Source organism: Prionailurus viverrinus, chromosome B1, assembly GCF_022837055.1.
Source record: "Prionailurus viverrinus isolate Anna chromosome B1, UM_Priviv_1.0, whole genome shotgun sequence".
NCBI lineage: Eukaryota > Metazoa > Chordata > Mammalia > Carnivora > Felidae > Prionailurus > Prionailurus viverrinus.
In genome coordinates this window covers 128,763,787-128,782,451 of record NC_062564.1, presented here as the reverse complement: position 1 = coordinate 128,782,451, position 18,665 = coordinate 128,763,787, and the positions used below count along the sequence as shown (strand labels likewise).

General features: G+C 34.3%; 1 protein-coding gene and 1 pseudogene across 1 annotated transcript in view; both read left to right on the top strand.

Moving 5' to 3' along the window:
• Positions 1-18,665, top strand: part of GRID2 (glutamate ionotropic receptor delta type subunit 2) — a 1,470,351-nt gene that overhangs the window by 598,431 nt on the left and 853,255 nt on the right. The window lies entirely within an intron of this gene.
• LOC125165114 (uncharacterized) lies at positions 18,458-18,590 on the top strand (annotated as a pseudogene).

Here is an 18,665-nt window from a genome sequence, read left to right as displayed (position 1 = left end):
GAAACCCAATGTATCTGATTGACTTTAAAACTTTGCTATTTCTCCATTAACATTCTAACAGTGCCCGGATTTTTATGGATTCAATGCAATTATAAAACCCTGTATTTTGCCAATATTTTAGTAATGATTTACATAAAAAGAAAAATGAACTGATGTAGTCCAAAATGAATTATCTTTGATTTATGGACAGTAAGGTTTTACGGAAGTTCTAAAAATACACTAAAAGCACTCTAGTATGTAAATTTCATGATGATTAAAAGGTGTCATACCTATGTAAATGTAATGGAACTGAGGGGCTTACATAACTCCATAAATTCTAAAAGAAAAAAATCTAAACACAATCAGTCATAAAATGTCAAACAAATATGTTGTAATTTCTGAGAAAGCCTAACAACTTCTAAGCAATAGGTACTCAAGAGCTAAACAGTCACATAGTGTCCTAAGAGTTGTATCCAACATGAATTTTTTGAGAATTGATACAGTGAGGATACATAGAAGAAAAGCCTTGTGCTGTAGATGGGGTCCTGATAGCAAATATACAAAAAAGCTTGGTTGATAATTACATTGCTGGTTTATTGTTTCTCAATGACATATTTGAAAATAAAGAAACTATCATTGTGGGCTCATTCAAAAGGTTGTACTAGTGCAGGTAATCTGGTAGAATGTTTATGTAAGCATCATCCTAAGACCTCTATTGTTTGAAGTCACTGTACTTTCTAATATGAGAAATATTATATACTATGGATTGTAGGACTGGTGCAGTCAAGAAAACACGTGGCCTTATAGAACTGCTAACTAGAATTCATTTTCATCATAAAAATTTCCCAGTTCTTTAAAGGCAGAGATTTAAAGCAGATTCATTATGTGATTTATTAGGTCGAATATTGTGGTCAAACAAACCCAAGTTTTAATTATGATCCTGTTATGTGCTGAGTGGATTCCTTAACCTTTGCAAGTCTCTGTTTTCTCTTCTGGTAATGGAGATGCTAATGTTTACCTGCTTCAAAGATTATTACTGGAATTAAATCACGTAATCTTAAACTTCTTTACCTGCCTCAAATGGTGCTGAACGGACAGTAGCCGCCTTCCCTGTTCTTTCCCGCCAAACCCTCCCCTTACTTTTCTGTAATAACCTAAAAGTTAATGAAAAACAACTATCTTCTTAACATAACTCAGACTTTAGGCCTATGTTTTGTGTATAAGCTATTCTAAATCCTATAAGGAATGTATTTCAGGGAGAAAAGGCTAAGGTTGCATGATAAAGAAATTCAGAATAAATAGGAGTCCATTTTTAAATCAAACTGTATTTCCTCTTTTTACCATCCCACCTTATTTCAGAATATTTCTATGGTCCTTCCAGAAAGAGTCCTATTACCTGGATGCTATAGCTTTTCTTAGTCATGTTGAAGAGTGGTAATTTTACACACAAAATCTTTCATTTCAAATTTGGGCTTGGAGCATTGGTCTTCCCTAATTTGGGAAAGTCACTTGAGTGCATAACTGCAGAGGAAACATATTACCTCTTAGGTAAAGGCAACCTTGGAGCTGTTGCTGGAACACAATGAAAAAAGGAAGTTAAATCAAACCTCATTAGTTAGGGCCCTAAATATTGTACAAGCAGATAGCAGTTCACTTGAAATGGGAAACTGGGAAAAAGGCCACAAAGAAATTAAATGATTATTCTCCTAAGATCACATAGTGATAGAGTGCAACAGTCATGAGGAGAGCCTAAGAAGATTTAAGAGGCCAACAAATTTGGCTAAGCAAGCTTATATATTTTTCCAGCTCAGGAAGAGTTTACAAGTACAGAGTTACATTTTCTCTTGGTTTTGGTATTCACTGTTTCGAAAATCTTTGTAGATTAGAACAATAAAATTTATATGTCATATATATATCAAAGCACAATAATTCAAGTCCACACATGTATCACATTTATTTTTCATATATTTTAATTATTACTCCTTGATTGTATAGTTTAGTACACATAAGATGAATCAGTGCCCTGGCAACATTAAAAAAAATCAAATTACAGTAAATAAAAAGATGACTATCCATCCTTTCTTCCTCATAGCCCCCCACTCCCCAACGAGAACATAAACATTTAATCTCTGAAAGTTTTAAATTATCAAAACAATGGGATAAAGTTATGGATCCTTTTTTTAAACCACATATGAGATCTAGCTATGTGACAGACTTGAAACAGAAAGCATTATTTTTTCCCAGCATTTTTTAAAAGCAGCAAACCATGAAGTACAATTTTATTTTGTCTTAATGATAATGAAAGATACTACATGTCACCACTGAACATGCACTAGTGTATGTGCTTGTGTTTTCGAAGGCTACTTTTTATTAGCTTAAACCCCTGAGCTGTTAAATGTAGCATAAAGCTGAATTTCCACTATTCTACAGCAGGGGAAAAATTCTTTTAATTGGATGATTGCAGAGGGGGAGAGAAAAAAGGAAGAGCTTTTAAAAGTTTGGGTAGTTCAGATAAGAAAAATTCTGGATGCTTCAGCAAAATTACCAACCCTCTGAGATTCAATTTTGACTATTATTACTAATGTACTGCTTTCAGTGTACAGTAAATTAGATCTTGAACACATTATGGGCCAAATATTATCCTTTTATGCTCACGTGTAACCCCTAACAGGTTTCAATGGGAGATGGGCATGGTTACTTGAAAGCTGTTTTCCCAGTATTTTTCTACCCTAAATCTGATACAGTGAAGGTGATTAGAAGAAATGTATGTAAAAAAATTAATAATAATAATCTCTTCATACAACATTTTTCCAATTACAGAGTTTTACACCACATATCATTTCATTGTATCTTTATAAAGCAGGAAATTTAATTGTATAAATAGAAATGTATTAAAGAGCCTCCAGAATCAAAATTTAGTATTGGAGTTTCATAGAAAAGATGACTGTTTCTGTTTCTGTTTAACACAGCACTGTGTTGAAAAGAAGAAAATTGTGAATTCAATTATGCCAAATGGTCAAACATGCTAATATTAATAACAAGAATAATCTATTCTGTATAAATCTATAGACACTTTTATAATTACAAATTACTTTTAATTCACATTTTTCTCATGTTTATAAACCTTCTTTCCCTTTCTTCCTTCTTTCTTTCTTTCTTTCTTTCTTTCTTTCTTTCTTTCTTTCTTTCGTCTTCTCTCCAGGTTTCTTTTGTTTGTTTTATTTAGTTCAATTTCTTTTTGTTTTAATTTGCTGTTCATTATCTTAGGAGGTATTCACCGATACACAGGTTTCCAACAAGGGATAGTCTGAGGCAGCGTCCTGAATCATTGTCACAGCTCGTTGAATTTCTGAGAACTAAAATCAGTCTTGAGCTGTACTTTGATGCAAGTGAGGCTCAATCCCATGCTTTCTGCTACTAAGTAAGAATCCACATTTCCTAAGCCACTGTAAGGATACACCTGCTGATTTAATCATCACCATTTATTTTACGAAGTTTGCTATGTTGGTTGATTGATTGATTTTTACCAAAGGGCAGATTACTGTGATCTTCAGACCAAAAACCAAACAACAAGGGGGAAAAGAAGAGTTGGACACTACTGGGCAAAATATAAGCCATCAATAGAGTTTTTGTAAAAGACATCTCATTCATTCACTTATTCAGCAAAACATTCATTGCACATTCATATTGTGTCTGAGATAGTGCTAGGTGCTGAGAATATATAAGTAATCAACAACAACAATAAAGCAAAAATAAGAACTATCCCTACCTTAGTGAAGGAGGATGAGAAAGAAAGTGATAAAGCGATGAATAATTGAATTTTATAAACTGCTGGAAGATGCTAAATGCCATGAAGAAACAACAGGGGCAGACAGATTGCAACATGTGGGAGAGGGGGTTGCAGTTAGTTCTAGTGAGGTAGGTGTGCTTGAATAGACTTGAAAGAGGTGAGGGAATTAGGCAAGAAGCTGTGGAGGAGAGGAGTGTTTTAGGGTTGGGGTACAGGGAACCTAAATTTGGGAATGTGCTAATGACTTAGGACCAGCTGAAGCTAATGTGTTTGGAGATGAATAAACCAGGAAGAAAGTAGCGGGAGGTTAAGGACAGGAGCAGGAGGGCATTACAAGTCATTGCCAACTTTAATTCTGCTTTAGATGGGAACCTGTAACAGGTTTGGAGTAGAGACACAAAATGACTTATTTTAACAGGTTTGCTCTAGTTGCCCTGCTGAGAATGGACTGCAGGAATTTAAGGGCAGGAAAGGTTACTTAGCTTTTATTTATTTATTTTTTAATGTTTATTTATTTTTGAGAGAGACAGAGTGTGAGTGGAGGAGGGGCAGAGAGAGAGACAGGGAGATGCAGAATCTGAAACAGGCTCCAGGCTCTGATCTGTCAGCACAGAGCCCGACTCGGACCCGGGGCTACAATTCGGGACTGGCAAGATTCATGACCTAGGCCGAAGTCAGAGGCTTAACCAACTGAGCCACCCAGGTGCCCCAAGGTTGCTTAGCATTAAAAAAAATTATTGGAAGTTTGAATTAACAGCATGGTCTCAGGAAGATGTTTTGGGGAATTTAGCTTTATATAAAACTGTGAAGTAGGTAAATTAATCTGCAATATTCCTAGATTTTTCTTTTTATCACCTTTTTTTCTTACCTCCCTTCTATACCTTTCTCTTTGTTAAACTTGGTCTCACACATAAAGACAAGGATGTCTGTTTGCCTCTCCAATGACGTACCTACATTTTTCACCAGGAGTAACCCATGGGAGCAAATTTCAAAATGTTAAATTTCAAGCCTTTAAAAACAAGAAGATTTATTTTAGGGGAAGAAATTTAGACCTGTGTTCAACCTCAGTCAATTCTGATTCTTGATTTACTATAAAAGTTTCTCTCCATCAACCAGAAAACTAAATATAAAAATTTTTAATATGGCACACTATTTTTATTTGAGGCAGATTGTGCCTCAAATGTTCATTGAATTGTTAAAGGGAAACGATTAAGTGCCAGGCAAGAATCGAAACACTAGAAATAAAATTTGAATGAGATACTGCATCACCATCCCTCAAAGTGCTCAGAGGAAGGAACAAGGACATTGGACGCTTAAAACAAATGCAGGGTGGTGGGGAAAGATCTGTTGAAGAGGAAAGTGCCTGTAGCTTTGCCAGGACAGCCTCTTCACAACTTTTTCCCCTCTTCTACTTCTCTTCAGCCGTCCTCCCCCTTCACCTCAATCCAATTTCTTCTCTTATTTCTGTGAACAGCACTATCTTCCCTTAGTTACATAGGCTCTGAAACCCAGAGGTGTCACTAACCTCTCCCTTTTCTTCACCTTTAACATTCTTTCACATAGGACCCATGTACTAGGTAAGAGTCTGCAGTGTCTCTAACATCCTTTCAAACTCCCATGCACACAGTTCTATCCCTGATTGCCCCCCGCAATCCCGCAGAAACATTCTTTTTTTAAGTTTTATTTTTATTAAGTAATCGCTACACCCAACATGGGACTCAAACTCATGAACTCCAGATCAAGCGTTCCATGTCTTAGCACAGAGTCAGCCGGGTACTCCTCACAGACAAAGACTTAAAATTATCGATTCCATCTCTTCAGTCTCTACCTGCTCTGATGTGCTTACATAAAACTTACAGCATATCTGGCATCATTCCAACTGCACATTAAAGTAATAATAAAAAAGAAAACAAGTAAAGTTTTCTATTTTCTATAGCATTAAGTACACATTGCTTTGCCTGACATTCATGATCTTCTGTGACCTGACCCTAACCTACACTTTTAGTTCCATCATTTATTATTTTCTCACACATCCTACGAGCTATCTAAATCTGCCTGTTTCCTGTTCCCCCCAAATGCTCTGTCTTTTATACTCTCTGTGCCTTATATTTATTTTCTCTCTCAAAATGAATTCATTCTCCCCTTAGAATCTCCTACCATCATTCAAGGCTCTAAAATCATCTTCCTCATAAAATCTTTCTTCAAGCACATATCTTTTTCTCTTAACCTACGTGATGGCAGCAACTGTGGCTCCATTATTTTTAGTTCTTAGCATTATTCCTTGAACTGGAATAAATACATATTCAATTAAATTAAATATAACAGTAATATATAAAGTAAAGCTTTAACTTCGTTCAAAAGAATCACATACTATTTTACTTCCCATGTACTCATTTTAAGTTTCAATATATTACTTTGTAATTATGTATATTATGCTAGAGATGGAAATAACCCTAATGTCTTTTTTCACTAAATTTAAATACTGCCTTGACATTTGTTTCACACTAACAGTTATTATTGATTTAATAACTTAATGTGGAACATCCTGGTTTTAGTAGAACACTGTGATATTGGACGTTAGTATTTATTTTTACCACAAAATTATACACGTGCATTTACCAACCAGAGCATAAAGCACATGGATATAGTAGTATAGTTTCTAATACAAAGTAATCATGAAAGTACGTAGGAAAGAAGGAGAAAGCAATTCAAGGAAAATTATAATTAGGCAAAATCTCAAAAATCATGCTGTTTATAATTAGTCACGACAAAGTAACAGGTTATAAAACTTCAAGAGATAAACAGATTAGGAAATGAAAGTCAAACCCAAGAGTACCAGTGTCAGTGAACAGAGTGAAAGAAAGTGGGTATTTATGAATTATACTAAAGGAATTTTAGATTAATGAAGGTGTAGAGAGGCTTCATCTTGTAAACATATCAATTGAGGTGAGTGGTCCATAAAGCTTTATGACTCTAGCATGAATTCTGGTGGAAAGAAATACTACAGTAGATCATGTTAATTTAGTTTTACTGTGTAAAAATGTGACAGCTTTTAAAATTGTTGCTTGAAAAATTTAAGGTGGTGCTTTGCTACATCAACATAAACACACAGGTGTTATTCTTTTTTTAATACTGAGCTAAGTGCCCATGGCATTTATTCAAAATCTATGTCATATAGAGCTTTTCCTAATATTCCAACTTAATTAAAGAATTTTATTTATTTTGTCTAAAGACACAAAATTTCCATGGTACATCAAATCATATTAGATGATAAAGTAGACTATTGAAAGCTAATACTGTTCAAATTCAAAACTTGATCACCCAACACAAAGATAGAAATGAATTCTGAATCCCACTGAATAAATTAGTTACACAAGTTACACAGATTTGAGCTTCCCAGATCTTTAACTACAGCTTGGCTTTAAAAAAAAAAAAAAAAAAAAAAAAAAGCATGGCTAACCTTATATAATATTGTAATAGTAAGTCTTGTATTTTTAATATGATGGTTGTGAGAATAAAGTTAGGTAATATACTAAATGGTTTGAAAATTAACAAATCCATAAGAGATCTGTCAATATTAAAATAGGATTGATTTTTCCAACAGGATTTTCTGTAATGTTGGAAACGTGCATGTGGAAGAGTACGCTGTTTGATATGGTAGCCACAAGCCACATATTGCTACTAAACACTTGAAATGTGGCTTGCTTGATTAAAGAAGTTAATTTTTCTTATATTTAATTTTAATTAATATAAATTTAAGGAGGCACACAGGGTTAGTGGCTACAATGTAGAACAGTACAGATCTAAAACTAATCTCTGAAATTTGACTTGATCATTTAATAACTCAAGGAATTCATATAGCTGCTACAAGTTTTCATTGCTTAGACAATCAGAATTTTCCCCCAGGGCTTGCAATGGGGATTTCAGATAAACTGTGAACCAGTCTCTTTTAATGTTAAATTATTAACAGACTAATTTGGCTATGAGCCAACTAAGTTTTTGTGCTACTTTAATCAAGTCATAAATACTAATTCTTAGTTTTCTCCATTGACAAATAGGTAGAAAAAGTGGATGAAGGTTTTAAAAAGTCAATTCAGGGGTGGTGGATGGCTCAGTTGATGAAGCATCAGTCTTGGATTTCAGCTCAGGGCATGATCTCAGGGTTCATGAGATGGAGCCCTGAATTGGCTCTGTGCTGACAGCATGGAGCCTACTTTAGATTCTCTCTCTCTCTCTCTCTCTCTCTCTCTCTCTCTCTCTCTCTGCCCTTCCCCCACTCATGCTCGTTCTCTCTCACTCTCAAATAAAGTTAAAAAAATAAAAGAACTAAAAAGTTAATTCGTGTACAGGACTTACAGGGACAGATTAATGGTGTGTTTTCAAATACATATCAGCTATCTTTAATCAAAGTAAATATGACAAAAAAATAAACAGTCCTAACTAAGAAATTTTTTTTTCTAAATAAAGAACTATTTTTTTTTTAATGGCAAACTGATTATTCTTTTGGTTTGGGCAAAAATAAACCTGGGGCTCCCCTTGCACTGGGCTTTTAATTAAAGACAAAGGCTTTGCTAGTGTTCTTGCTACACTTGGATGTTTGTGCCTGTGGGGAGCACACTTCACTCAATCCTAAGATAATTTTTAAACTTTTCTAAGAATTCTGCCATTTCTGAGTTGAACTCAAAGCCAGTTGAGAAGCTGGGGCTTAGGAACCTTGCTTGAAACACTATTTCCTGCTTCTCACATCCACACTTTAATCTTCCTCAACTAAGGTGGCTTGATAAAGCTCTCTTGGTCCGTGTGTCCTTTTAATTTCTAAACTGCATAGATACCTACCCACCCCCCAAAAAGAAATGTGTGGGACATTGAATCTTATCCCAGAACAAAGTTCCCTGGTATTATTGTGTTCTTTATATGACTTAGATTAACTTTAACTGTACAACTTTACTACTCAGAGTGTTGGCCTTGAACTAGTAGCCTGGCTTCCCCATGGAGTTTGTTAGAAATGCAGAATGTCAGGCCCCACACCAGATCTACTCAATGAGAATTTGCATGCTATGATTCTTACGTGTTTCATCAATAGATACATAAAAGTTTATGAATTACTACTCTATAACATACCATCTTGTTTGCTCTGAAGGAACAGGAAGGTGTTTTTTTTTTAATTGATCTTTTTTATACCACTTCCTTAAATGAGCCAAACTTCATTATCCTCGGCCAATCTGTGTCCCATTTGTTTGTTCCAAATCATTTTATCCAATTCATTTCCCTCAGAATATTATTTTAAAAAAATCAGATAAAGGGGCACCTGGGTGGCCCTGTTGGTTAAGCATCCAATTCCTTATTTCAGCTCCCTTGTTTGTAAGTTTGAGCCCAGGACCGGACTCTATGCTGACACCGCGGAACATGCTTGGGATTCTCTCTCCCTCTCTCTCTGCCCCTGCCCCCCTGCTTCTTCTGTCTTTATCTCTCTTTTTCTCAAAAGTAAATAAATGAACATTTAAAATATAAATAAAAAATAAAACATCAGATAAAAAATCAGTTAAGTACAAGAAAGAGCGAGATCTTCATTCTTCCCTTATTATAAAGAGTAAAAGTTCATATTTATTGTCCCAACCTTTCTGCACACCACTCACTGAGGACAACTTGACCACTGGTTTCTATAAACGGTGTCTGCTATCTCTTGGAATACCATCAAACTGTCCTAGTGATCTTTTATCCATTTTTAGTTAAATGCTCCTTTATAAAGTCTTCTTGATTTTTCTCTCTCAAAATATTTTAAGTATCCTATGACACATTCATTCCTTCATCTTTAAGTTGACCTTTCTCCTTTTGTTTACTTCTTTGTTATTTGGGATCTAGCTGCAGGATAAGAAAAGACATATGGGTGCCTCAACAATTGCTGTTGGTTGGTTTTGCTTACTCTCCACAATCCAAAAGGAAAGGAGAGAAAGCATTATCATCTTACCCATTTTTATCTTGATATATTTGTGACATGTCATAGGATACAGTGCTTGTTGTATAAAATGACAGAAATAAATGAACTTTGTTATATTAAAAAAAAATTTTTTTAATGTTTATTTATTTTTGACAGAGAGAGAGACAGAACATGAGCTGGGGAGGGGCAGAGAGAGAGGGATACACAGAATCAGAAGCAGGCTCCAGGCTCTGAGCTATCAGCACAGAGCCCAACTTGGGGCTTGAACTCACAGACCTCGAGATCATGACCTGAGCCGAAGTTGGTCGCTCAACCGACTGAGCCACCCAGGCGCCCCATATTTTTTTTGTTGTTGTTATTTGATGTGGACTATCCTTGCAGGTTGTCTTGAATTATTATTGTACAAATAATAAGAGAAAAACAAAATCCTCTTAAATATGTCATACAGTGTATGTCCTATAGTTACCTTAAATATCCTGAACATAAAAGCATAGGAGAAATTTTGATAGTTTATTTTTTTTCTATTATTGGAATCCTAACCCTCTTACATATAAAATAATAAAAATTTTTAAAAGTTAAAAAGGCAAAGACTCCTGGGTGGCACAGTTGTTTAGACATCGGGGCTTTTGATTTTGGCTCAGGTCATGATCTCATGGTTTGTGGGTTCGAGCCCTGTTTTCAAGTATGCTGACAGTGCAGAGCCTGCTTGGAATTCTCTCTCTCCCTCCCTCTCTTTCTGCCCCTCCCCTATTTGCTCACTAGGGTGCACGCGCACTCTCTCTCTCTCTCAAAATAAACTTAAAAAAAATTTAAAAAAGTAAACAGAGAAGACTTTTACCTCCTATTCGATCAATATTCTTTTCTGCTGTTCAGCCATATTCACTGATACAAATCTTGTATTATACAACTAAATATCTCCTGTTATAGTTTAGGTCTATTTTGTTTAATGCAACTCTTTGTAAACCAATGTGAGCAACTGAACAAGAAAAAATTTTAGCCAAAATTTGGCTTAAAAAAAGAAATGTATTTTTTCTGGTATTTCTCATTTTGACTTACCTACTTCAAAAACAATTGCTCCAGGGCACCTGCGAGGCTCGGTAGGTTGAGTCTGACTTTGGCCAATGTCGTGACCTCACGGTTTGTTAGTTTGAACCCCACATCAAGCTCTGTGCTGACAGCTGAGAGCCTGGAGCCTGCTTCAGATTCTGCGTCTCCCTCTTTCTCTGCTCCTCCCGTGCTTGGACTCTGTCTCTCTCTGTCTCTCTCAAAAGTGAAGGAACATTAAAAAAAAATTGCTCCCATATTGAAGTATTTTCCAACTTGGATAAGTGTTCTTATGCCTACATAATATCATTTATGCCTTGATTTATAATTGCTTTGTAGCATTGTTTATTGATTTTCTTGTATTTTCAAAATCTTTTCTAATATGTATGAAATACATCTCTCAAAATGCAGCCTGTAGCAAGATATATTTTATATTTCAATTTATTAATAATGATAGGTTTTGTTTCTTTAATTGACATTTCTGATAAACATGTTTTTGGTTTGGTTTTGTTCAGAAAATAGTTTGCTGAATAAATATAGTAGCTTCAGTCTGATGTTGCATTAATTTTTATTATTTTATCTAGAACTATATATTGAATGCTAAAGGAGAGTAAGGAGAATGAGTAAATAAAGAATAGAGGAACAAAACTCTTATTATTGTTTTCTTTCTTATTGTGATAACCATTAAAGAAATATCCTAGTACAATTTAATTTTGTTTAAATAAGTTTCTAATAAGCTTAATGTGTGTTATAGTCTAACAAACCAAATATATTTGGCAATTGACCTTTGGTTAATGCCGATTGCTTTGGTATAATTCATGAAATAACAGAAATGTGTCCTACATGATGGACTTAGGGAAAATAGAATGTCACAATTATGATGCTAATTATGGGAAATCGTATAGGTAACACTGGTTATATGAAGGAGACTGCATTGATCACACAGTGTTATCCTAATTAAAACCCACAGAGAAGCTGTATCTTAGCCCATTCCATGTGACTTTGTGGAATTGGTCCTGAGTTCTGGGACCCAACAGGTGATCAATCACTGGATAGGATCCGTCATGCCCAACAGCAGGAAATATCATGGGATTCATGGAATATTACCAGGATGCTGATGATGTGGCGACTAAAGTCCCAGTCACCTGGGTGGCTCAGTAAGTTAAACGTCTGACTCTTGGTTTCAGCTCAGGTCATGATCTGAGGGTTCATGGGTTTGAGCCCCACTTTGGGTTCTGCACTGACAGCTATGGGGCCCGCTTGGGATTCTGTCTCTCTCTCTCTCTCTCTCTGCCCCTCCCCTGCTGTCTCTCTATTGCTCTCAAAAATAAATACGTAAACATTTTTAAAAAATATTCATTATGGATAACAGCTAGTGTCTTTTCTCATGTAAAATTACTCAGTGTAATTATATTGAGTGAATTATATCACCAAATATTTTAATGAAAATTTGTGTATTCATAATGTAAACATCCACTGAGTGCATGCTATGAGAACACTGTGCTAACTGCTGAAAAACAGGTAGAAATTAAGGTTAAAGGTTAAACTTAAAGTAAACAAATTAAAATAAATCTCATATTATTTCATGAGCTACTAAAGAAATGAACATTGTTAACAAACGACCAATTTCTAAAACATATTTTAGTATTACAAAAGATACTCAGGCAAGATAGAATTTTATTTGAAAAAAATATTAGCATCAAAACTGTGTCTATTAAAAAAAACAAAGAAAATAAAGCTAGCATAATTGGTTATAATATCTTATTCAAAACAATATGATATAGGCTAATTCTTCAAGACAGTAATGAAATACAAGTATAAAATATCTAATTTAACTTGTGATTTAAATCAATCTCTGCCCAAAACAATAGTTTATAAATAGATATTTCTCTTAGTGTATTGACAGAATTCTGGTGTTGTCTTAATTCTGCAGTGGCTACATGTGCTTCATCTTTAATTTGTTAGGCATTTTTGAGGCCATCTTTATCCTCATTAAGTATTTTTTCAATATAATTGAGAATATGGGTGGAAATAGTCATTAAATTGATAAATGTAATAGATTCATTTTAAGTAATTAAAAGATTGTAAATTCACAGGAATTGATTATTAAATTTTCTTTTGAAAACTTTTTATTTTAAACATGTTACATTATTTTCAAGTGTATAACATAGTGATTGAACAAATTTATATATTATGCTATGCTCATCACAAGTGTAGCTACTGTTCGTCTCCATTCAGCACTATCATAATACCATCAACTATATTCACTATGCTGTACCTTTTTTTACCATGACCTATTCAGTTCATAACTGGAAGCCTCTATCTCCTATTCCCATATGTACCCTGTCTTCTTAATTCATTCTTAATTCTTAATTCTTCTTAATGTATCCATCTATTGATGGACACTTATGTTGCTTCCATAACTTGGCTATTGTAAATAGTACTGCAATAAACATAGAGGTGCATATATATTTTCAAATTAGTTTTTTTGTTTTCTTTGGGAAAATAACGACTAGTGAAGTTACTGGGTCATTATTTAATTTCCTTCAAAATTATTCTGGTTTTAGTATATCTGGGAGACTTTTAAGTATATGTTCATTCTCAAAATACAGCTTGAAAAGATTGACCTGACCTAAATTATCCTTAAAATAATTGTTTATTTTTAAGTAAAGATTATTCTAATCTAGTAATTTATAGAAACCTTAGATTTAAACAAATCCCAGAGTAAATTAAATCTATATTACAATAAAACCAAAGAACAATCATATAATGAAATCTAGTCACTTTTTGTTTTCCTTAGACAATGCTTTAACAGACCCAATTTTATCCAAGTATTTTAGCATAGGAGGAGCTTACTCTAATATATAACTGAAATAAAATACCACTTTTTTTTTACATTTAGATTATAGCTATTCCATTATAATCACCTTCCATCAGATGTGAAATCAATTTTTTAATAATTGGAAGAAAACTCAACCTAAATATATGTGTGTGTATATATACACATATATATATATTGTAAAAAAAAGCTCTTACAGGTAATACAACCCCTGATTCATATGGCTTTAATTTTAAAATGTTAAATTAAATTTGATTTTAAAAGTATGATTAACTTTCCCAGTTTTGCCTGATACTGTCTCAATTTTAGGATTGAAATTTTTGCACTCTGGGAAGCTCTTTAGTGTCAGGAAAACCTGGATGGTTGGTCATTGTAATGTGACATTAGCTTTATTACTTACATTTTTTTTAATGTTTTTATTTTTGAGAGAGAGACAGACAGACAGAACATGAGTGGGGAGGGGCAGAGAGAGAGGGAGACATAGAATCTGAAGCAGGCTCCAGGCTCTGAGCTGTCAACACAGAGCCTGATGCAGGGCTTGAACTCACAAACCGTGAGATCATGACCTGAGCTGAAGACACTCAATTGACTGAGCAACCCAGGCGCCCCTATATTAAAGGCGCCCCTTTAATATTTTAAAGGTGAAAATATGTCCTATATGGAAATCCAGAGTATATTGAAGTTTATATAGTGACAACTTTAATATTAATCACAAATACCTCCATTTTTTAGCATTCATTAATTGAGCATTTGTGTTTTAAAGCATTATTTCCAATATTTAAAACATCAATAGATCATACACTCTGTATTTAAGTAACTTATAGCCTAATCAAAGAGCCAAGCATGTGAGATAATACAGTATAATTACCTGCTAAGATTTTTTTTAAGCACCTAGAAGCCCTCAGTACTTTGCTTTTTTCCCTTTTTGTTATACTTTCTAAGTATAAAGTAAATACTGTGTATATTTCCAAAGAGTTCTGAAATAGTTGTGTAGAACCTTTTGACATGTTTTAAGATTTAAAATAAATTTGAATTCACTTAGACTGGTATTGGTGCCTTTAAACAGTCACGTTGATGGAAATATTTCTACACTATTTGATTTAATTTTTGTCATTTGGCATTCATGCGTGCCTCTCTATAAATCCCCAGACTGAATGGTCTATACTCAATAGTAGCCAGGCCTGTACTAGTCTTAAATATTTTTTTTAAAATTTCCTTTAAGGTTTATTTATTTTTGAGAGAGAGAGAGAAGGAGACAGAGAGCGTGCTTGAGCGGAGCAGAGAGAGGGAGACACAGAATCTGAGCAGGCTCCAGGCTCTGAACTTTCAGCACAGAGCCCCATGCAGGGCTCGAACTCATAAACCATAAGATCATGACCTGAGCCAAAGTCAACACTTAACCAACTGAGCCACCCACGTGTCCCAGATATTTTACACTTTCATTTTCCAGTTTATACTCAAACTTTTTTTTTCTTAAGTGCTTATTTATTTATGAAAGAGAGAGAGTGTGTGAGTGGATGAGGGGCAGAGAGAAAGAGACAGCGAGAGAGACAGAGAGAGAGACAGAGAGAGACAGAGAGAGAGAGAATCCCAAGCAGGCTTTGCGCTGCAAGCACAGAGCCTGACACAGGGCTCCAACCCATGAACTATGAGATCAGGACCTGAGCCGAAGTTGGAGGCTTAATTCACTGAAGCCATCCAGGTGCCCCTCAATATAAACTCTTAAGAATATACATGCACACATATGCACACACACACATACATGTATCATAGAAAGTATCAACCTATTGTCAACATCAACTATAATATTAAAATCCTAATGAAAAAAAGAAGTCTTCATATATACTCAGATTATCTAAACTTTACACTAAACATTGTAATTTTGGAAATTAGGATTTTAATCCTACGCTACGTAGAAGAAACAGTAATTTGAAAAAAAATGTATCTTCAGTTTTTCAATTTATTTTTCAATAAAATGTCACTTTCAAAAAATAAAGTATGATTATACAAGTTGATAATTGTCAAATTAAAAGAAACAACAAAAGCTTGGAACACATATGAGCCTTAGATACTCACTCCATCTGGGAGGAATTAAAGAAGACCCTCACAGAGAAGATGTGATAATTTAGGAAAGCCAGAAATTGCTAAGGAAGAGGAAATAAGGAGGGATTTCTAGGTTTAGGAGTGTAGAAGGATAAGCCATACTCAGGCTGTAGTGAGAAAGTTAGTGCTATTGTAATATAGGATAGATAATATGGAAATACTCATTTGGGCTTTTTCAGAAAGACCTTTGATGGCAATGCTTGAGCAGATAGAATTCATTGTATGTCCAGTGATTTAGGATGAAGAGTATATGCTCATGGATTTATCAGAATCACCTGGGAAAATCTTTAAATTACAGAACCCTGCACCCCCAGAGAACCTACTAAGCAGGTCTGCGGTGCCAGCAGTTTGTATTCATGCTTTTGTAATGATTTTTAGATGATTATGATGTCCATGGAGATTGAGAGCCACTAAATTTGAGCCAATGATGGTAATTAAGTATTTGAATTACATAATTTCATTTAACTTAAAAAAATATCTCTGAAAGTTTTGAGCAGAATCAGTAGGCAACACAGATTTCATTGAACGATGCAGCTGAGAGGTAAGAGACTATTAAGATTTTGTCAAGGTAGCAGGGAGTGGTGTTCTGGGAGAAATTTTAAAAATGGAGGACGGTCTACTCTGCCTGATGCTTAAGAGTACACGTTTTGTGAAGACTTGTTTAACTTATTCATTTTATGCCACTTTCTGATAGAGTTGATACGGCACAAATAGAGTACAAACATTTTCTCATGAATATTAATCCATAATATGCCAGAAAATGTAGATACTCTTTCTCTTATGCTTTCCTTTAGATGTAAGTTTATTTTTTTGTTTCATTATTGTATTTATTCAACCACCTAGCATATAATTTTTGATTGTCTATAATATGCCAAATAGTACTAACTAGATGCAGTTTCCATTTGTAACACAATAATGGTATGTTTTTGAAAGAACCATGTTTTTCATACAGGTATTTTCATTAAATTGCTCTCCCTAATCCACTTTGCTAAAGATTTAGAAAGGCCTTTATAAAATGATACCACAATTCTGGAGAACAACTTAACTGTAGCTATCAAAAACATTTGAAATGTGCAACACATAATAGTTATTTATTTCTGCAAGTAGTTAGGTATTGCTATGGTTACTGAAGTAGTATCCTTACCACATATATTTTGTATTGTTGGGTGACTATAAAGCAAATGCTATGGCAACATTGAATGTATATCTCTTTTCCAGTACAACAAATGTATACAGATATTCTTGGACTGAAAAATAATGGCTGGTGTGTCATGAGGGAAATATATTGTGTAAATAACATGCTCCATCTAAGGTTCCTTTTGCCAACTTACCACCTTAATGCGCAACTATCTCTAAATCAAATAACCTTGGGCAGTAAATAGAGGCCTACTTTTAGAAGTATTGGCAAAGAAATACCTTTTTTTATTTTTTACAAAAAAAAATGTTCTTTCTGGTTTATATACATTTAGTACAAAAAAGCATGGCAACAGTAAATCACTAGTGGTACTAACTCTTAGGGATTATAACACATAGTGTTAGAAATAACCAAATATAGCCCACATAGGATTCTAATTATTCCCATTTATGGATATATAGTAATTAAGAAGTAAAGATGCCTACTTTTATCAACATGTTGTTAGTTCATATTTTATATTAGTGAAATGGCAATAACAAACTTTTATCATAAATGATGGCAGACTATTTTTGTTTTCATGCTTTCTGTGTACTTTACCATATTACTGTGTTCTTTACCATAACACTTCTTTTATCATAACACTTTCTTGAAGAAGTTCATTTAGTATATACAAGATGTTCTAGGGGAGCCTGGGTGGCTCAGTAGGTTGAACGTCAGACTTAGGCCTAGGTCGTGATTTCACAGTTGGTGAGTTGGAGCTCGGTGTCAGGGTCTGTGCTGACAGCTCAGAGCCTGGAGCATGTTTCAGATTCTGTGTGTGTCTCTCTCTGCCTCTCCCCTGCTCGGGCTCTATCTCTTCGTTTCTCTCAAAAATAAATAACATTAAAAAAATTAAGTAAATAAAGATGTTCTATTGTAGTCTTCCTAACTTTTTCACATAATATCTGAAATTAATTTACATTTTTACAAAGATATGTAAGTTTTAAGTTCATAGAAGGGAAAAATACGCTACGCCAGGCATGCGTCTGTTTGGCAGCAAAATGGTCAAGAAGCTAAATGAATATGCCCTCAAGTCTACAAGTACAAACTAAATCTGGTCAGCAGGAGAGACACTTAGATATTAAATTTGAGACAGGTAACATTTTGGAACTTCAGGTGCAACACAGGATTGGTAAAATGCATTTTCTGTATGGTCTGTTAGTAATTGTTACATATTTTCATTACATAGGTAATGAATTGATATGTACAGAACAGGTGTATATAATTTAAAATGGACATTATTCTAGAAAATAAACAAAATAAGTTGTTATAGTCATTACTGAGTACAGAAAACAACAAAAAAAGTTTGTATCAATAGAAGAAATCAAACAATCCTTGAATATAAAATGTCCCAATATTATTTCTGACTTTTAGGGGGACCTGGGTGGCTCACTCGATTAAGCGCCTGACTTTGGCTCAGGTCACGATCTCATGGTTCGTGAGGTCCATTCCCACATGGGCCTCTGTGCTGACAGCTCAGAGTCTGGAGCCTGCTTCAGCTTTTGTGTCTCCCTCTCTGTGCCCCTCCCCCGCTCACACTGTCTCTCAAAAATAAACAAACATTAAAAACAATTAAAATAAAAGAATATAATCGCTTCTCGGCCTTTTGGCTAAGATCAAGTGTAAAATAAAAGAATATATCACCATTTTTGTACTGTGTATCACCTAAGCCTAATATTTGTGCAATGCAATAGTGATATATTATCATTATGTATTAATTTTAATGTATATACTAAATTAAATTGACGTATTTTACCTATTTTTACTTTCTTCAGTGAAACATTTTTTTTTGTCTTAT